The 22,330-nt window shown below is 39.2% G+C and overlaps 1 pseudogene; it reads right to left on the bottom strand.

The window, feature by feature from the left end:
• The window catches only part of LOC700275 (olfactory receptor 7E24-like), a 49,576-nt pseudogene extending 35,160 nt beyond the window's left edge, over positions 1–14,416 (bottom strand).
• Between the last annotated feature and the right edge of the window lie 7,914 nt (positions 14,417–22,330).

The following is a 22,330-nucleotide window of genomic DNA, read 5'->3' as shown; positions in this document are numbered from 1 at the left end:
AGAAAACCAAACACTGCATGTTCTCCCTTGCAAGTGGGAGCTGAACAGTGAGAACACATGGCTACAGGGAGGAGAACAACACACTCTGGGGCCTGTTTTGGGGAGGCGAAGGGAGGGAGAGTATTAGGAAAAATAGCTAATGCATGCTGGGCTTAACAGTGAGATGATGGGTTGACAGGTGCAGCAAACCATGATGACACATGTTTACCTATGTAACAAACGTGCACACCCTGCACATGTACCCCAGAACTTTTAAAAAATTATAATTGTGAGTAATAACATTTACTGAGACATGTCAGCATTTTAGGAATCTTATTATTAATTTTGTAACACATATTAACATATTTATATGAATATAACTCAAAGAAAGTTAAACATTTTAAATTTGACAATGCTTCCTGCATGATTTTAATACATCAAGTAAGCTGAATATGTCTCTTTGGACTTTTAGGGACCTTTTTTTTAAAATTTAGAATATGGTCTTGGAAGGCTTGGCAAATATTAAAGGTTTAAAAAACTGGATATCACAAAATATGATCACAGGTTATTCATTTAGCTGAAATGGTAACTCCAAAAAATTTTTAAAAGGCAAAAATCCATACTCATTGATAGAGGAGAGAATCAGTTTTCTAAACAAGACCCAATAAAGACAGCATGAAGCCCATGAAATCTCTTCTCCCTCCCCGTTCCTGTTTTTGTAGTTTACTCAAAAGGCAAACAAAAATCTTTGATTGTCTCTCAATATTCCAAAAAATTTTTTTAAAAGAGAAAACCAAATTTTATTTTCGTATTAGTGCATCTTTAATGCTAAAGCTTGTTTTTAATTAAATTTTATAAATCTATTCAGTTTTAACTAGTTTGATCATAAAGTAAGATTTTCATAAATTTTCTATAACTTTATAATATTTTTGTCAAAGAACAAATCAATGTTCAAAAAAATCCCGTTACTTTGACATATGGGCCAAGATTCTGGCCCTATGTCAGTGTGCATTTGTTTTAATATTTAATTTATGGAAGAACTAAATAATAAATACCCTTTTAATTTTAGTCCACTTGCCCACTGACAGAATCTTTACAAAGTTAATTTTTCATAAACCTTCTATAACTTGCTTAAACTTTCAATTTTATTTTCTTACAAGAAAACATAATTCTTAATTTTTCTAAATTAGACAAAATTAGTTTTTTGAAAAAAAGATATTCCCCTGACTTTGTATCAAAAACACATAATTTTTCTTTTTAGTGTAAGCAATTTTTATTACAAAGGCTCAGAGTCTAGGATGCACAACAGAACTGCAGATAAAGTCTGACTGTTTCCAGCATAGCTAGGAGACATGGCTAGCTACACATGTCCCCAGGCCTTAATTAGAATCTATTGACTCTAAAGCATGTAAGTTGCACAGTTTTCAAAAGCAAAAGAAGCAGTTTATGACATTAAAGTATTTAGCAAATTTAATCTCTGACTTAATTTGTATCAAACGTCTAAATTTTGAAGACATTTTTATTTTACCAATAATCTTTAAAACTGTTTTTATTTACCAAAGATTACTAAAGTCACATGAACCAGAAGGCATTAGAGTTTCTATTTTTCTGACAAAATATTTGATTCAAGTGCTTTCATTTTCTTTAAGCCAATTAATTCGAGCTCCTTTATATAAAGATCAAACGCACAACACTTATAAATACACAGACAGAAGAAGATGTAGCAGTTGTAAATTTTTTGTTTTCATTTTATGAACCTTATCACAACTCACACAGTCCATCCATGACATACCTGGACTTTCTGACTTGTCCTATATTTCCCTCTTTCTTCAATAATTCATCATTCTACTTTAGGACAGGAATTTACTGTACAAGATCCTTTCTCATGTTAAATTTCTTTTCTTTATAACCTTCCTTACCATAAATACATCTTCAGATCCATAAATTTCTTTACATATCTCTCCTCTACTAAAGTAAGTTCTGATGCCTCCAAAAGTCAAAAATGCCAGGTAATGTGATGCAAAACAGAGCAGAGCCTTAGATTTTGAAAGGAACCTGTTTGCTTACACTTCTTGGGGTTCCATGAGGAAAACAGAGATTTATCCCAAAATATGCCATGTGTCACCTTCTCTGTTTTTCCCAAGGAGTCCCAGGCTCTCAGAAATTACCTTAGGTCCTCTCATGTGGGCATCAACAAGAGTGGCAAGAAGACGTACTGGGGAAATAAATCAGTAGACTGAGAAGAAAAACAAACAAAAACTTTTTCTTCTCAAAGAAAGGAAGAAAAAAAAACAAGATCCAAGAAGAGAAAAGGCATAAAAGCCTTTTAAATATATATATATACACACACACACATATAAATATATATCTTGAATATTCATTTTTAATTAAGCTGATTTTAACCATGGAGCTCTTTAAATAATTTATTTATGTTTTATCTCTTATCATGTGACTCTAGCCAGGACAGACAACCAATATTTCTGGCTTCTGAATTCTACTACAGGTAACCTCCCATGCAAAATTAGTAAGTCTTAACTAAGGTTATGACTTAACCATGGATGCATAAGCTATCTCAGAGATGATAAGCAGTTTCTTTTTTTTCTTTTTTCTCTTTGTTTTTTTCTTTTTTCTCTTTGTTTTTTTCTTTTTTCTCTTTCTTTCCTTCTTTCTTTCTTTCTTTCTTTCTTTCTTTCTTTCTTTCTTTCTTTCTTTCTTTCTTTCTTTCTTCTCTTTCTTTTGTTCGTTCATTCATTCATTCTTTTTTTCAAGATTTACAATCTCCCTAAAGGTAGTTCAGAGAAAGGAAAAATCAAGACAGAAAATCAGAAGCAGTCCACGGGGGGAAATGAATCAATACATGACAAAAAAAGAACACAAATAACAAACCAGAATGGACTCATTCCTTAAGCCAGGAATTGAACTTGTGCTACCATTGTCAAAAGACAAAGCCTTAGATATTGAGCTACAGCACTGAGCAATTTCTATTGCTTTTTCCAGAAGGAGGCTACAGCAGCCAATCTCAAGCTTGCAAAGGCTTTTAACTGCTGCTTTTAGAGCCAACTATGATATGAACCCCAAAATTCATCCCCTCTAGATGGCAGAGTCCAAGAGAAAGTATCCCCACATGGTCACAAGGTTAAGCTCTCAAGGACATAAAACAAGAGAGAGAAACTTCATCCAGTACTGGTTTCAGGGACCTGCAGCAAAGTTTGTAACCGACCAGCCTGCTAGGCTGGTTTGAAAAGTAGGTGTATAGGGTTCCTAAGCCCACATTCTATCCTGTGATACTCATCTCTCAATGACAGAATGACACAGAAAGACAAATTCCTAGCACAAAGTATACCAGATTTACCACAGTCTAAGAGTAGTCTCACAAATTCTTTTTTTCTTTTTTTTTTTTTTAAATTTATTTATTATTATTATACTTTCAGTTGTAGGGTACATGTGCATAACGTGCAGGTTTGTTACATATGTATACTTGTGCCATGTTGGTGTGCTGCACCCATCAACTCGTCATTTACATCAGGTATAACTCCCAATGCAATCCCTCCCCCCTCCCCCCTCCCCATGATAGGCCCCTGTGTGTGATGTTCCCCTTCCTGAGTCCAAGTGATCTCATTGTTCAATTCCCACCTATGAGTGAGAACATGCGGTGTTTGGTTTTCTGTTCTTGTGATAGTTTGCTAAGAATGATGGTTTCCAGCTGCATCCATGTCCCTACAAAGGACACAAACTCATCCTTTTTGATGGCTGCATAGTATTCCATGGTGTATATGTGCCACATTTTCTCAATCCAATCTGTCACTGATGGACATTTGGGTTGATTCCAAGTCTTTGCTATTGTGAATAGTGCTGCAATAAACATACGTGTGCATGTGTCTTTATAGCAGCATAATTTATAATCCTTTGGGTATATACCCAGTAATGGGATGGCTGGGTCATATGGTACATCTAGTTCTAGATCCTTGAGGAATCGCCATACTGTTTTCCATAATGGTTGAACTAGTTTACAATCCCACCAACAGTGTAAAAGTGTTCCTATTTCTCCACATCCTCTCCAGCACCTGTTGTTTCCTGACTTTTTAATGATCGCCATTCTAACTGGTGTGAGATGGTATCTCATTGTGGTTTTGATTTGCATTTCTCTGATGGCCAGTGATGATGAGCATTTTTTCATGTGTCTGTTGGCTGTAGGAATGTCTTCTTTTGACAAATGTCTGTTCATATCCTTTGCCCACTTTTTGATGGGGTTGTTTGTTTTTTTCTTGTAAATTTGTTTGAGTTCTTTGTAGGTTCTGGATATTAGCCCTTTGTCAGATGAGTAGATTGCAAAAATTTTCTCCCATTCTGTAGGTTGCCTGTTCACTCTGATGGTAGTTTCTTTTGCTGTGCAGAAGCTCTTTAGTTTAATGAGATCCCATTTGTCAATTTTGGCTTTTGCTGCCGTTGCTTTTGGTGTTTTAGACATGAAGTCTTTGCCCATGCCTATGTCCTGAATGGTACTACCTAGGTTTTCCTCTAGGATTTTTATGGTATTAGGTCTAACATTTAAGTCTCTAATCCATCTTGAATTAATTTTCGTATAGGGAGTAAGGAAAGGATCCAGTTTCAGCTTTCTACTTATGGCTAGCCAATTTTCCCAGCACCACAAATTCTTTTTTTCTATTAATCAAACCCTTGCAGAGGAGACAAACAGTGGTGACGTTTACTGTACACACACACACATACACACAACACACACACACACACACACACACACACACACACACAGAGCCCAGAAGCCTGGCTGGTAAGAAATTCTTACTCTTTTTGCTGGCACACCAGGTTTCTGGGTTCCCTTTCTCTGCAGCTTCCAGAAGAATGGAGTTGCTTTTGATGACCCTGCTCCCTCTGCTGTAGCTGTGGGGTCAGGCCATGTTACAAAAGAAAATTATCCATTGTGTGTTATGGAATCATAGGCAAAAGCTTTTCAGTTTTGCAAGATACTGCCCAACAGGTTGCATGAGTAACTGAATTAACATTTTCCATCCCAGCTGAGGAAAATATACATAACAAATGGACACTAATCACCTTGGTCAACACCTAATATCAACCTGGCAAGATTCAAACTTTCTCCCCTTGGTCCTTGTCACCTTTGATCCACTCAAGATGGGGAGAGATGACCTCTGACTGGGAATTTTAGAGGTGTTCTCTGGACAAGATGAAGAGCAGACAGTAACCCCAAGTCAGGCCTGTTGAGCTTTATTCGGGACTCACCAAATGTGACCAGAACTTGGGTTCTCCAAGTTAGGCCTGCTGGACTTCTGTCAGCAAGTCCTTCAGAGATCCACTCCACAGATACAAACACACACACAAAAATACAAGACAGACAAAAGGTCTTCCAAACCAAGATCCCTAACCAAGAATTCCAAGAGTATTCCTTCCAAACTAGCCTCCTATTCTCCATCTGAGAAATCTCCCCCAAATCTTCCTGACTGAGGAGAAATCTCCTGAATAAGACTCTTCCTACTAATTAGAAAGAGCCAACAGAGATCCCCGAAGGAGCTCAACTGATTTGGATAAGAAAGGAGGTGTTGGCAGATCCTAGAATACTCACCAAATTGGACACCCTGTATTGGGGCTACAGTTACAGATACTCCATGATGGGCACCCTGTGATAGGACTACAGTTACAGACACCCTGTGGTGGAACTACAGACAGACACTCTGCAATGGGGATACAGACAGACCCACCACCATGTGGCTACAGACAGACACTCCATCCTGGGGCTACAGTTATGGGATGGGACGTGTCCCCAGGACTATTTCTCTATTGCAATTAAATCCATGCACATTAGATCAGCCATGCCCTGCCGGTAGAGATAGTACCAGAGTCAGCCCCTAGTTCAGGAGAACTGGGTGGTCACTTGGCTAGCCTCTGGATCGGTTGCCAGAGGGGGCCACTGAACCATGAACAGGTAGCCACAAAGGAAATCCCAGACGATCCCTCAAATGTGTAACTGCCCAATAGGTTCACCTTGCCCACTGCCTAGATACAGCTGATTTATCAAGACAGGGGAATTGCGATAAAGAAAAACTTATTCACACAGAGCTTGCTGTGTGGGAGACTGAAGTTTTATTGTTATTCAAATCAGTCTCCTGGAAAACTCGGGGACTGAAATTTTTAAGGATAATTTGGTGGGTAGGGGCTCATGAAGTGAGGAGTGCTAATTGGTCAGGTTGGAGATGAAATCATAGGGGGTCAGAAGGAGTTTTTCTTGCTGTCTTCTTCTCCTGGATGGGATTGCAGAACTGGTTGTGCCAGATGACAGGTCTGGGTGGTGTCAGCTGATGCATCATAATGCAGGATTTGCAAAATATCACAAGCACCTATCTGAGGTTTTAAAATAGTGATGTTATTGCCAGGAGCAGTTTGGGAGGCTTAGAATCTTGCAGCCTCCAGCTGCATGACTACTAAACTATAATTTCTAATCTTGTGGCTAATTTGTTAGTCCTGCAAACGTGGTCTAGTTCCCAAACAGGAAGGGGTTTGTTTTGGGAAAGGGCTGTTATCATCTTTGTTTCAAAGCTAACTTATAATCTAAGTTCCTCCCAAAATTATTTTGGCATATTCCTAGGAATGAACAAGGACTGCTTGGGGGTTAGAAGCAAGATGGAGTTGGTTAGGTCAGATCTCTTTCACTGTAATAATTTTCTGAGTTATGATATTTGCACAGGTGGTTTCAGGAGTCTAGTACAGAGTAAAATGCATGGACCAGGAAGCTTAAGGGTGTTCTTTGTATTGAATGCTTGGCGTGAGCTGTGAGGGATGTTTAAAGGCAGAAAAAAATTGCTACTGGTAAGAAGATTCAGGCATCTCTTTTTATTTAGATGGGAGAAAAATAATAAATTGATTACATATTCAGAAGAAAACCAGATTGTTCAGTAGAAAAATTCATTTCCTGGAATTGAAATCGCCATCAAATATCATTTTTAAATGGATTTTATTTTCAAAATGAAAAAGGCTTTTTGTTTGTTTCTGATTATAAAAGTAATGGGATTAATGGGAAAGATAATGGTATAAGTGCACATTTATGCCTCATATTTACTGAAATGAAGTAAAACAATGAACTAAGAGAAAGTAAACTTCATTAATGCTGGAGCTAGAGCAGCCTTCATCTTTATAACACAATCTCGGGATAAAGGATGCCAAGGGTAGGTTCATGATCTTCCTGTTCATGTGCACAGTGGGCTGGGCTGTGGGAAGTGGGTGGAGCTGGGTCACAGGAACCTCAGTGGCACATCTCAATCAGAAGAGCAGATACTGTTGGCATGATTGGGCTGGAGGAAGGATCGAAAACATCTTACTTGGAATGAAGTGGGGTCTAGAAGAGAAATTGTATGACTAAATAATGCCGTTATGTTTCTATGACTTCCCAAGCAGTAGAGATCTACAGGTGAACTTTTACCGCAGCTGCAAACCAGGAATAATAGTATTGATTTGCAAAATTAAATGTGCACTAAGCTTTTAAGACCACTCAATATTGAAAATAGATTGTATATCAGAAGTAGTAAAATAAATCCAAATTTAAGGTATGCCTCCCATGGAATATGGGATAGCACAGAATGAATAATAAAAGTTTTAAAATAAATACAGTAAGAAAATGCAGTCAAATTTCCCAAACCGCAGTTGTAGATAGACACAGCTGTGTACCCACTGATCCACCCACCCATTATAGACAGCTTATACCTGCGAAGAGAGAATATTTCCCGTAAAAATCCCTCCCTTTAGCATTAGTGCTAATGGCAAGATCAAAATAATGCTTGAGTAAATAGGAAGGAGACTCAAGGAGTTTCTACCAATACTAATCAGGGACAAATTTTTGACTTACATTAAGATTGAATATGCAGGAAAATATTCAGCACACAAAACAAATAAACATTGTGTAGTGAAAAGGATTAAAAGAACATTTTATGCAAAAGATGGATGAAAGTAACATTTTGGAACATTTACTCTAGGAAACAGAAACATTTTAACTATAACCACATTGTGTTTTCAAGGAAATTAAAGAAAACAAGGATTCAAGCAGTAAATTTTATGACAGGGTGAAATGGAAAGCTACTGGAAACACTAAGGTAAAAAGAAAAGGAAGAAAAGGATCACTTTCCAGACATAAATAATATTATACTAATGTTAGTTTCCTGTTTTAATAATTATACTATATTTATGTACATTGTTTGTATATGTTTATACATGTGTGTATGTATATATATGTGTGTGTGTGTGCATGTGTATATATATGTGTGTGTGTGTATATATATATCCAGTTATATCTATATAGATCTCACTGTTGCACTGTTGAACAACGAGATCTATACCTCAGCATCTAGAGTGCTGGGATATAGTAGGTACTCAATAAATATCTTTTGAATGAATGAATCAATTTCACTCATAGTGGTGTGCCATAGTGGTAAAGAGTAATCATCAGAATTATTCAGGGAGTTGTTTAAAAATACAGGAATCTGGATTTCATTCCATATCTATTTAATTAGAATTGCTGAGGACAGAACAGAAATTGATAAGAACAGAAAAGTAGTGAGAGACTTCGACATATGCCTTTCATGATCACACCTAGTGACTCACTTGGAGAATTTGAGCTTCTTGTCTCAACCATTTGAGGCTCATCATGTCTGTAAGTCCTGATTCCTGGGGTTGGGGGATGGCTATTATTTTACCTGAGCACAGTCAGGATTCTATCAAGCCTCAAGTTATGGCTGCTGCCTGGTACTTTTTGTCTCTCCCTACTAGTAAAACAATAGAGAAAGAAAAAACTTACTATACTATAGGGTAGTTAACCCTGATCACTGTAAGGAGGTATGGTTGATGCTAAATAATGGAAGCAGGGAGGAGTATATGTGGAACACAGGGGACCTGCTGGGGTATTGCTTTGTGTTTCCAACCCAGTTTTAACTGAGAGTAAGCAATTACAACAAAGATGACCCAACAAAGACGTGATTACTAGAGGCTTTGGCTCCTTAGGGATGAAAATTTGGGTCACGACACCAGGAAAGCAATTCAGACCAGCAGAAGTACTAGACAATGGTGGAAAGAAATCTGAAGTGGATATTAAAGGTGGAACATAATAAATAGCAGTGATGATCTTGAGATCAACAACTGCAGCAGGGATTCTATGGCATGAATCTATGTGTCCTCTCAAAATTCTGATCTTGTAACTTAAATCCTAAGGTGATGGTATTAAAAGGTGAGGTCTTCTGGCATGAGGGCTCTACCTTCACAAATGGCAATAATGAAGTTTATTATGAAAAAGGTTTCAGAGAGCTGTCTGGCCCTTACATCTCTTCTGTACATGAGGACACAGTGTTAGTTCCCTTTTGCCCTTCTACCACGTGAGAATGCAATGAGAAGGTGCCATCTTGGAAGCAGAAAGCAGCCCTTACCAGACACTGAATCTGTTGGCACCTTGAGCTTGGACTCCCTGCCTCCAGAACTGTGAAAAAAAGAAATTTCTGTTCTTTATACATTACACAATCTCAGGTATTTTATAGCAGCAGAAACAGACTAAGACAGCTTATTCCATTAACTCTTCTCACACAAAGTCTCATTTTTCCCTAGAATTGTGGCCAGCCACTATTCTGAAGAATTAGTGGAGTAAACTTAGTGTGAGGAATAGTGGGTCTGAACAGCACAAGACTTGGGCTGTAGCAGATATTGTTAGTGCTCTGCCTACATCTCCTTGGATCCCTTTTACAACTATCATGCTCATCAGCTTCTGCATCTTTTTGTCAGGGGTCTCTGGAGACCCTTTCTCTCTTCACGTAGAGAGCCAGTTGTTCTTGGGAATTCACAAACCCGAAGGTTAGCTTTTAACCAATGACTGATGAGTGTGCAGAATATAAATATTCTAGCTCCTCAGCTCCTGAGTGGGACTAATATTATAATCTACACTGTATCCAAAGTTCCCCTGTGGGACCGAGTCAAAATTACCTTACTGGGGACTTTTCTTAATATTGTACTCTTCCTAGAGTGCTTTTCCATCTCATTTTTCCTTGATTACTAGTTTTTCTTGGAGATTTTTTTTTCTGTAGACATGAGGTCTCATTTTGTTGCCCAGGCTGGTCTCGAACTCCTGGGCTCAGGCAATCCTCCTGCCTTAGCCTCCCAAGGTCTGGGATTATAGGCATGAGCCACCATGCCGGGCCCAGTAATATTTATTATTAAATCTCATTCACAGGTTCTGATTCTGGGGAATCTGATTTCAGAAACTGATAATGTGGTTGGGTTTTAAGGAGCGTAAATGATTAAGGTAGAATTTCACCAGTTTGACATGATGGTAATTTGAATCGTTACTAAGATGATTTGTAGTTTTTAAGACATGCCTATTTCTAGCTGTCTGCATTTTTGGACTGAAACGCTTATGCAACACACACATATACCCAGCATTAAATATTTAGATTGTGTCTAGACACTGAGAATCCCCAGTTAACTAAGACTATGGTTATAATTTGAATGTGTCCCCTCCAAAATTCAGCTATTACGAATATGACAATATTAAGAGGTGGAGCCTTTAAGAGGTGATTAAGCCATTAGGATCCTTCCTTGTAAGTGGGATTGGGTTTATATAAAAGAGGCTCCAACATAACAAAAAAGTCGTTGTCTTCAAGTCAAAGAGAGAGGTCTCAGGAGAAACCAAACCTGCTGACACTCTGATCTTGAACTCCCAGACTCCAGAACTGTGAGAAAATAAATTTCTGTTGTTTAAGCCACTCAGTCTGTGTACTTGATTATAGCAGTCCTAGCAGACTAATATACAGTTGATCCTTGAACAACTGAATATTAGTTTGAACTAATATGGGTCCACTTGGGTTTAAACTACTAGGGTTCACTTGTGGATTTTTTTCGATAAATGTTACACCAAGTGTGCCTGCATATCCTGTTTCCCCTTCCACCTACTCCACTTCTTCCACCTCTGCCATCTCTGAGACAGTAAGGACAAACTCTTCTCCTTCCTTCTCCTCCTCAGCCTCCTCTAGGTAAAGACAACGGGAACGAAGACCTTCATGATAATCCACCTCCACTAATGAATAGTACATGTATTTTCTCTGTCTTATGATTTTCTTAATAACATTTTATTTTGTCTAGCTTAGTTTATTGTAAGAATTCAGTATATAAAACATATAACATTTAGAAAAAGAGGCTTCATGCCGTGTTCGTCTCGCTTACCCTTCAGCCTTTGGCCGTGTGAGGATACTGCATTCCTCCCCTCAGTAGGATGCAGCAGCTGGGCGCCATCTTGTAGACGGAGAGCAGCCCTCAACAGACGATGAATCTTTTGGTGCTTTGTTTTTGGACTTCCCAGCCTCCATAAGTGTGAAAAAATAAATTTCTGTTTTTTATAAATTACCCAGTCTGTGGTATTTTGTTATAGCAGCATAAATAGACTAAGAGAAAAACCAAATCTATTGTTTTGTTTTACAAATGAAACTAGAAGATGTGTGCTGCTTCATGATTCAAGTCCCAGTTTTGTTGCTCTTCTGGAGCACCAAAGAAAGATTCACCATTGATGTGTGTTCTATGCAAGAGTGGAACCCTTCAAAAAGGAACAATTATGCACCATTACCAAAGAAAGAATATTCCACCAGCTTCTGCTCGTTTTCCACACTGTTCCATCTGTCTGAAACTCTTAGCACTATGATGCACCCCAGTCCTTTGAGAGTTTTATAGTGTAATCAACAATGGCACCAATGATTACTCTGAGAAAAACATGGCACATGAGAGAGTCCGAAAGCCTTCATAAAGATAACACACCTGTGCCCTAGTGACTATGAGCAAAGAAAAATCTCTCAAGGCCAATTCTGGCTTTCCATTCTTATAAAGTATTCCTTAAATAATAAAGGGATCTGGTATTTGGCCAATGGCAGTGCTCAGAAGAGAAATAGCATTATACTGGAGTGTGAATCAATGCAAACATTCATTAAAGATGGGGAAACTGAGTCTCAGAAAAAGGAAGAGAAATAGTGAGCTAGTGGTAGAGTTAGAACTAGGACTTCTATCAGAAACTTCTATTGGGATGGGGTTACATTTTGGATTGTTTATTGTTGGTAAATAAGAAAACTATTAATTTTTTTCATTCTCTTCTGGGCAGATGAGCATATCACAAATAATGATTTATATCCTGCTTTCTAATATTTATCCCTTTTAATTTTCTTACCTTAATATATTATTTATGATATGGAATAGTTGCAATGATGTGAGTTTTTCTTGTCTTGTTCCTGATATGAGTGGGAAGGCTTCTAATATTCTATCATTAGGAATAACATTTTTTATAGGTAGGAATCCTTTATCAAGTCACAAAAGTTTTCTTTTATTCTTAACTTGCTAAGGGTTTTTCTTTTTTCTTTTTTTTCTTTCATTTGCTTGCTTGCTTGATTTGAGGAAGGAGTGTTGATTTTTTAAATATGGCAAGTGTAGCATAATAACTAAGCAGCCTGGTTCTGGAGACCAACAGCCTAGATTTCAATCCTCGCTTCACTGTATACTGGTGGTGCATCCTTGAACAAGTTACTTAACTGCCCTATCACTCAGGGAAATGTAAATGTTACCTAACTAACAAAGTTGTGAGAATTAAATAAGATGATAGACATGAAGCTTATGGCACAGAAGTGCCCAGTATGTGTAACCTGACTACTAGTCTGCCTTGATTCTTATATTGGTATCCATGTCAAAGAGCTGCATAGAATCATGTGATCTTAGTTTTCATCTAGGCCAGCTGGTTCTCAGACTTTTAGATTATATACGTTGTAACACAAATTATTTTAAAATCTGTGTTGAAGACATTGTTATCAGCTTTTTATTTACCATATAAGGTTACTAATAAAAGAAACAAAACAACAATGTTAAATGTGGAAAAGTTTCATTTAATGCCTTAAAACGAGGAACAGTGCAATCTCAAAATAAAAGAGGGCCTTCTAAAGTGAATAAATATGACGTTTTGAGGAATTTACTATATTGTTCTCCTTTTTTCTCATTCACCACAGAGCAGTGAACATGACGTGGATGGGTAAGTTTGGGAGCCTCTGACCGAGGCCCATCTCTCATCTAATGCAAGAATCATTCTTCCTCCAACATCCCTCTCAGGCTCTGATGGACTCTTCCAGAAGTGGGGTGCTTCATTTCTGAACAATCTGGTTAAAAATTATTCTCTGAACTAGCTTCCTTATAACTTCAATTCACTGTTGCTTGGATTGCTGTTTGGAAACAACACTGAGTAAATTTGTTCTCGTTCAACAAATGCCTGTCAACTGTTAAGACAATATTTTTCACCCTCACCTCACAATCATCCTTACTTGAGAGTCAATATCCATGATACTTTCAACCTCTTCTTAACTGCATGGCCTTTAAGATCTCTTCACCTTGTATTTCCCTTCTCTGAATACAGTCAAGTTTCTCAAACTCTTTCTTAATTTGTAGAATCACCTCATTTATGACAATAGGATCTGGCCTGCTGCTGGTTTAGTCAGGAACATTTGGTTGGGAGTGTGAATGTAACATGTAGCCTGCTCAGGTAGAAAAAATTCCTAGTTATGAGGGACTTCTATAAGAGGTAGTGTTATAGAGTCTTTAGGATACCAATTTTTCCAGCTAGAAACCTCTGTGGCTGGTGCCTTTGTCTGAGTTCTTGTCCCGCATCCTGGAAGAATGAGGTATACAGACAAATGGAGGGTGAACAAGGTGAAGAGGAGCTTTACTGAGCTCAGACGAGACCTACAGTGGGTAGCTTCTCTTTGTAGGCAGGTGGGTAGCTCCTCTCTGTAGGTGGGTCATCTTGTGGAGTGTTCAGCTCTCAGCACAGAGGAGGTTCTGGAGAGGGTGGCTCCTCTCTGCCTATGGGTCTTCTTGTCTTCTCTGCACCTGTCACTGGAGAGGGTAGCTCCTTTCTGTCTGTCACGTCCAGCTATCACCAGAGGCACTAGTTCCTCTCTGCAGCTGGTCCTTCTTTGTCTCTCTGTGTCCCTCCATCCTCTGCCCTGCTCTGGCTGAGCCCAGGGCTTTTATGGACATAAGAGGGAAGGAAGTGCATGCTGATTGGTCCATGGGTGGCCATGGGCAGGCCGGAAGAAGCACCACAAGTCCCCACTCTGGTTTGCAGGGCTGGCAGTCTGTCCACCAGTCTTCAGGCCCTCCCTGGCCCAAAGGTAGGGGCTTACCAGGAGCTGCCCCTTCCACCCAGGAATCTGTCTGCCTCCTACTGGCATCCATGGCCCCAGGACTCTGCCCCACTGTGCTCCCAGATCAGAGGGGGCACTGACAGCAGGAGATGCCAGGCACTGGGGGCAGGCACTTCTGAGCCTATCAGGGGATGGGGGCCTTCATGGGCCCCCAAGAGTGTAGGGATGCCTGAGTCTGTAGCCAGGTTTGGGTGGTGGCAGCTGGGAGCCATGTGGGGCTCCTGCCCACTCAGTGGCCTGCATCAGTAGCAGCAGTTTGGGTGGCTGCGGCTGTGCCCAGCAGGGCAGGGATCATGCCTGCTTCCAGCCTTCCAAGAGCACAGGAGGCTTGGATTCACTGTCACAATTTGGGCAGCTGCAGCCCCGCCCAGGAGGGCGGGGCTCCTGCCTGCTCCATGGAGCAGTAGGTCTGCGTCTGCAGCTGCGATTTGGGCACCTGCGGAGCTCCCGCCCCAACTCAGAACCGGTAGGGCTCCCACCGGCTCCATGAAATCTGCAGTCCCAGCTGTGCCGCCCTGCTGCAGCTGGCATGATGGCAACGGCAAGCCATCTGGAGCGGTAGCTGCCATCAGTAGCTCACCTTGTTTTGAGGTTAAGAAGCAGTTTGAAGGAGTTAGTGATTAAAAATATAGACTTTGGCATCAGACAGAATTGGCTTGAGTTCATCCTCCATGATTTACTAGCTGTGCAACTTTGAATAAGTTTTTTAACCTCTCTAAGTCCAAGTCAGGTTTAAATGATTCTATTTATGAAGATCTTAAAATGGTGCCTGGCATATAGCAAATACTAAATTAATGTTACACAATCTTTTTATTCTTATTCATTTTAAGGATCAGCATCTTAACTGTAATCGTTATTTGGGTCCAGCCAGTCCAGAAATGTATTTATAATAATATCTGGGAACATTGTTTAGCTCAGCATTATACAATAATAAAAAAAAAAAAAAGGCTAAACTGAGAGTATCTGAGCCCACATTATGGAATGGGAAACCAGAGTGTGTTTAATTATATGTGTGACTTCAGGATAACTATTTTTATTATTTGTTATTATTTTTAATTTTGTTATTACCTGTGTGTTACCTGTGTATCTTCTCAGGGAGGGCTGGAGACAGAGCCTGGACCTTTCTCTCTCTCCTCCTTTTTACTTGCTCCTTCCCACAGTAGGAGGAACGAATTATCTGATGGATGTAACTTGCAAGAATGTAACAGCAGTCACAACTTTAGTAGGGGCAGGCAGGATAACTGCAAAAAAGAGTGGGCTTTTCTCTCTTCCTTTTTTGGACGTCTTGATGATGAGGAGTCAGCATGTGGATAGGACACAGAGCCCTGGCTCAGGAACGTCAGCTGAGTTCCCGTTCTCTGAGTTTTGGCTTCTTTATCACACTTGGACAACTAAGGTCAATCCTTTACCTCCAATTCAGCAGGAAGCTCCATGCTGGCCTCTCGTCTAAACCACTTTCTCCAATCTTTGAAAAAAAGCTAATTGACATTTTGATTTAACTCTAATGTTAATCTATAATCATGATAACTATAACATGAGATTCTGATATCCATGTCCATTTCTTTAGCCATTGAATGATGAGTTATTAATTCATTCACCCACTCACTCATTCATACATTAATTCTGGAGATTTACTGCTCAATATTTGTTGAGAGCCTACTGTGTACCAGGGACTCTCTTAGGCACTACAGCTACAACAGTGTACAAAACAGACTAAAATATCTACCCCAATGAGACTTACATTTTAGTAGGGAAGTCAGACCATAAATGATAGAAATAAATAAAATATAAAAGTATAAAAAATTATAAAATGTGATGTACACTGCTGAGGAAAAGCAAAGCAGAGAATAAGGTTAGGAAGTGTTGTAACTGGGATGGGGTCATATTTTGGATTGGGTGATCAGTAAAGGCATTATAGAAATGGGAAAGGACTGAAGGAAGAGAAGAAGCAAGATCTGAGCTACCTAGAGTACGGGTCCTGGTAGAATGAACAGGATGTGCACAGGCCAGAGGTGGAGACGGCCAGTGTGGCTGAATAGGATTTTGACACTTCGAATACAAGAGAAGCCTCTGGAGGATTTTAAGCACAGGGGTGATATGATATGCCCTATATTTTAACAGTGCACAGAAAAGACACAATTTCTGCCCTTATGAAATTTATATTCCAATAGAGGATGCAGATGATAAACAAAATTACTAAGTGAAATTTACCGATGGAAGGTGATGCTACTAAAGGAGAGTAAGTGTGGGAGAGAGGGCATTTCGGCCACCATGTTGAGAACAGATTGTTGTGGAACCCTAGAGAGAGTGTGAGTGTGGATGGAAGAGGGACAAGTTAAAGGTCATTGTAGCAACTGAGGCAAGAGATAGTGAGAGTGACTGACAGCAGGATGGTAGGAGTGGAGGTGGTGGGACATGGCCAATTTGGGACACATTTAGAAGGCAGAGCCAACTGGTCTCTGCTGTTAGATTGAATGTATGGTGTGAGAGAAAGAGAATTCAGTGATGATTCCAAGGTTTTTAGGCTAAGCGACTGGAAAGATGGCATATCCATTAACTAAGAGGTGAAAGGAGCAGGTTTTGGAGAAACTAGGAGTTCGTTTTGAACCCGTTGTTTGCAAGGCCTAATATATATTCAAGTAGATGTGTTGAGGGGGGTGAACTGGAGTTAAGATAGAAGATTTGGCATGAGTTTTTCCTTTTCAGATCATGCTTGTCTTGAGCCATCATCTTGGCTTGCTCTTCACAGCCAAGAAGCAGTGAAGAGCATTGGTTCTACAGTTTGATTCCCTGGGCTCAAGTGTGGCTTTGAAAGCTTTATGCTGTTAGGCAATTATTGAACCTCTCACTGCCTCAGTTTTGCCATCTGTAAAATAGAAAATAATTGTGTGACTCAGGATTGTTGTGTGAATGAAATGAGTTCATCCCTTTCACGATCTTGGCATTGAGCAAGGAATGAAATATTATTCAAAAATTTTGAAAAAATTATAATAGCAGTAGCTAACATTAATATAGCCTTTATTTTATGCCCAACCCTATTCTAGAAACTTTGTAATATATTAACTGATTTATCACTCAAAAAACCCTAGGAGGCAGATACTATTACTTCCTAATGGCATGCAGATGGCATGGATGGTTAAGTTACACAGGTAGCAGGTGGTAGAGCTGGAGTTCAATCCCAGGCAGTCTGGCTTCAAAGGGCATGAACTTTAATACCACACAGCACTATCTCTCAGACCATGTTAGCTATGGGTATTATTTTCCTGGGTTTTTCCTTCCTTTTATGAGAGCATCCATTCTTAATCTACTTATGAAGCTGCTCAAAGTTCACTTAGAGTCCAGTATTTATCAATTGTACTTCTAAGGCATATGGTTACCTTCAATATACTTTGCAAAATAAAATATCGAATTGCCCTAGGAATGACCCAGCTCCCCATTTGCCAGGTCCTGTTGCTTCCTGTCCTTCTCTAATTTGGGCACTCCATCTTCTGCATCGGGTGATAAGCATTCTGTCTCTGCAATAGCAATGCAGAGATTCAGGTCTGCCTACTTTAATGAGAAGAGATTCTTGGTTGAGATTCCATCTCCCATGGCTGCTGCCACTTGGGGGCATTCTTGTTTTACCATTTTATGTCCACTGGTATGTGCACAATAGCTGCATAGCTAGGTGGTAACTCATAAACACTTGGGTTCACTCTTGCCATACCATATCATAAATAGAATATTTTATTTCTAACAGATATTTTAAATCTCTATCCAGCATCTTGTTAGGTAAAATATAATATTTTAAAAATCAAGTAGATGTTTTTTAGTCATGTAAATATTCCAAGTATTTAGTTATAATCATAGTATATGTACAATAAATAACAAAGCAATGGCTTTGGCATGTGCTTGTGAAAATAACAGGACTAGATATTTTAAGGAAAAATCCTAATTATATAATTGGAGTAAAAATGGACCTTTTGAACTCTCTGCACAAATAATGATATAAACCAGTGGTTGTCAAATCTGAGCATGGGCCAAATCCATCTGGGGCCTGTGAGCTAAGAAACCTTTTTATATTTTTAAATGGTTGAAAAAAAAGATGAATGATATTTTGTGACACATGAAATTATATGCAGTGCAAATTGAGGCATCTATAAATAAAGTTTTATTGGAACATAGTCATACTTATTCACACAATATCGATGGCTGCCTTCACACCACAGTGACAGAGTTGAGTAGTTGTGATACAGATCATATGCCTGCAAAGTCTAAAGCATTTACTATTTGCTCTTTGCAGAAAAAGTCTGTTGATCTCTGATGTAAACAAATAAGCAAATAATGCCCCAAGTATCCTTGCTAAGGCCAGAGTCCTACAACAGGGTTTGTGTGCCCCTCTGTTCAGAATAGGCAGAGCCTTCATTTGGCTACAGATGCTGATTGCAATCAGAGGAGACAGTCAGGGGAAAAACATTCTGCCTAATTCCATAAAACACTCCATTTTTATCTTAATATGCATTTCCTTTGAAAAGAAGATGGTTCTTAAAAATTGTTGATTTGTTTTCCAGAAACAAAGCAGTCATGGATGTCGAAATATATCTTGAAAGCCTCAGTAAAAGAGGACTTTTGTTTTTCAGAATGAAAGTTATCTTATTACTTTCTCATTATAAAACCATATGTTTAGTGCAAAACAGTAGAAAAGCCACAGAGAAGCTAAACATGAAAGCAAAAACTACCTAAAATCTCACCTCTCAGAAATAATCAGTGTGACATAAGTTTATCCTGTGGCTTAACAGAATTATTGCAGAAAATTTTATTAACAGAAAATATTGGCAAAGGCAATCTGATGTTGGTGTGTATGCAGCTGATGAGCCCTTTCCAAGGTGAGGGTGGTCGGGTGGCCCACCTTCCTACTCCACAGGGAAGTCCAATGTCTCTTTGCAGGAAACTAGTAGGTTTGATCACTGTCTAAACTTCAGGTAGCTCAGTTTACCTTGGGAATAAAAGCAGGAAAATGTTCTACAGAAAGCATTGCATATGCATCCATTTATTTAACTTTTCAACCAACCAATCAGTGAATAGTAAGCATATTAGTTTTCCACTGCTGCTGTAACAAATGAACACAAATTTAATTACTTTAAAACAGCACAAACTTTTTTTTCTTAGATTTCTGGTGGTCAGAAGTCTCAGGTCAAGGTGTTGGCAGAACTATCTTCCTTCTGGAGGTTTTCGGGAAAAATACATTTCTTTACTTTTTCTAGATTCTAGAGGCCCAGTGCATTTTTTGACTTGTGGCATCTTCCTCCATTTTCAAAATACATCACTCCAATATCTGGTTTTATGATCATATCTCCCTTTTTCTCAATATCTTGCCTCCCTTTTTTAAGGATCCTTGTAATTACACTGGATCACTGGCTAATCCCGGATAATCTCCCCATTTCAAGATGTGTGATTTAATTATCTGCAAAATCTCTTTTGCCAGGTGAGTTCACATAGTCACACGGTATAGGGATTAGGACATGGACATCTTTGGGAGGCCATTTTTCTGTCTACCACAGGAAGTGAGCACCAACTTTGTTCCAGACACTAAACTAGGCTCTGGGAAACTAGAGATGAAAAGCTGAATTCCAGGCCAGAGGTAACAGATATGGGGCAATGTGCAAATTCCACAGAGAAGGTGGCCTTTGCTGGGAATCAATATTTGTTTTCCTCATCAACATTATAACAAAATGATGTTGAATAAAATGCTGTTATTCAGGAATCTGCTATATTTAGGAGAAGTGAGTCTCTTTCTGTAAGATCCCATTGGATTTCCCTGATGAGAATTTTAACCAAACAAGGTTTCAATGGGATTAATTGTAACAGAGTTTATGGGTAAAATTTGTCCTCTGCTTTCAATCTCAGGGAATGTGATAGAAGGACAGAGCACCTTTTCTACTGTGCTGTAGAAATGACTCAGAAATTTGCTTATAGGTTTGACTGTAGGCTTCACCCTTCTCACTTAATGTTATATATCCCCAACATGAAGGAGAGATCCAACTTAGGGTTCAAGATGGCCTGAGTAATTGACATTTTCTACCACAAGGCAGTGTGCTGAATGCTAAGAAAGTGATACCAAAGGATTACTAGACCCTATGGTTAATATGAAGTAAAAAGACATGTGAAAGCCTCTGCCCTGTGTTTTTCTCCTACTTTCCTGAGATTTCCATCTCAAAGAAATTTAACAAATCAAAGTGCATTCAGGCCCAGAAAGATCATTCCTGATTTGGGGCAGATTATCATTGGGTAAATGAGACATTTTAGGAAGTTATTTTAACTTGGAAAATAATAAATTCCATTACTAACAGAGCTATAGGTATTAGGCAGGTTAATGTTTTGCATTAGATAGCAGCCTTTACAAACCAAAAGTAGATGCAAGTATTTAAGTGCATTAGTCAGAAATCTTTTGGTTTTAAATTACAAGAGGCCCATCTCAGAGTAGTTTAAAGTCCAAAAAAAGATTCATTGACTAACATGAGTGGGGGATTAAAGACATAATTCTGTATTCAGTCATGGCTGAATCTATGATTGAAGTAATGCCATTAGATTGTCTCTATTTCTGTACATCTTGACTCTGCATTCCTCTGTATTTGTTCTTTCTCAGCGTGGTGGCAAAGATGCACGCTGGTACCCTTAGGCATACATTTTCCTTTCAGCGAATGATTTCGCAACAAAAGGAGCACCATTTTCCCAGTAACTCCAGGAAAAGTCCCAGGAGTGATTCTAGTTGGATTGGCTTAAGTTACATTCCCCTCCCTGAAGCTTTCAATTTTAAGAGGGATGTGGACTTTTAGAAGTCAGGCCTGGGTCGTGTGCCTATTTCATAACCTAGAAGTAAGTTCAGTTCTCCAACAACACGTGGACAAAAAATGGAGCAGGGATGTTTCCCCAAAGAGGTGCTGACTAGATAGAAGGTGATGATTCCTATTGGATGGGCTCATCTATGAGGGTTGGCAGCAGCAGTAGACATCACCCAGGGGTACCATTGGAAAGTGGTGGTGGATGCCCTGTGGTGACTAATATATCTTACTTGCGAACATTCATGAGAAACCCCCATCCCAGAAGTCCCCACAATATCCTGCTCAGGGGCAAATTTGTTGGAAGAAAGGGAGGTTTTTCATCAGCAGATAAATAACCTATGGAAGCATGAGTTACATGGGTAAAGCCATAAATGAAAATCAAAGTGAGAATTTAAAGTTAGATACTGTATAGCAGGGCTTACAAGGGAATCAACTTGTGTTAAAAGGCTCCATTTTTAATGCTCGCCTATTTTGTGATGTTTCTTTCTTTTTTTCTTTCTTTCTTTTTTTTTTCTTTTTTTTTTTTTATTTTTGAGATGGAGTATCACTCTGTCGCCCAGGCTGGAGTGCAGTGGTGCGATCTCAGCTCACTGCAAGCTCTGCCTTTCAGGTTCGTGCCATTCTCCTGCCTCAGCCTCCCGAGTAGGGGACTACAGGCGCCCGCCACCACGCCCAGCTCATTTTTTGTATTTTTAGGAGAGATGGGGTTTCACCGTGTTAGCCAGGATGGTCTTGATCTCCTCACCTCGTGATCCACCCGCCTCAGCCTCCCAAAGTGCTGGGATTACAGGTGTGAGCCACCGCCCCCGGCCGTGATGTTTCTTTTATACTGTATATGCTGCTGCTTGGAAAGATGGAAGCTGATTTATGGCGGTAGAAAGGGGAAGTTAGTGAAGGATGAGAAGGAGCAAGTGTGGAGGGGAGCTGAAGATGGGAAGAGCAGAGAACTGGTATGCATTTAGATTGAATTTAAAGGTCATATTCAGACATTTCTATAAATATATATATTACACAGCAATAAGAAGTTTAAAAATGTTAGTCTTTGATTTATTGGTGCAGTTCTTGGGCACTGAAATAGATCCACTTCTCCACCAAAATGTCTTCTACTCTTTTTATAGGGGTCTTTTCAAACAGTTACAGAAGCAGCAAGCTATTTTCTGGATATATTTTCTGTTAATTAATAGTGCTGGAGTAACTCTTGAATTTAATGGATACTTTGTAGTACATACTCAGTTGGCTACTTCTATAATATTTTAAAGTTTTTTAGACTGATTTAAGATGGACTGAATTTGGTGAAAAGGGAAT

This window comes from Macaca mulatta, chromosome 14, assembly GCF_049350105.2.
Source record: "Macaca mulatta isolate MMU2019108-1 chromosome 14, T2T-MMU8v2.0, whole genome shotgun sequence".
Classification (NCBI taxonomy): domain Eukaryota; kingdom Metazoa; phylum Chordata; class Mammalia; order Primates; family Cercopithecidae; genus Macaca; species Macaca mulatta.
The sequence above is the reverse complement of the archived record's forward strand: the minus strand, read 5'-3'. Positions and strand labels throughout refer to the sequence as shown.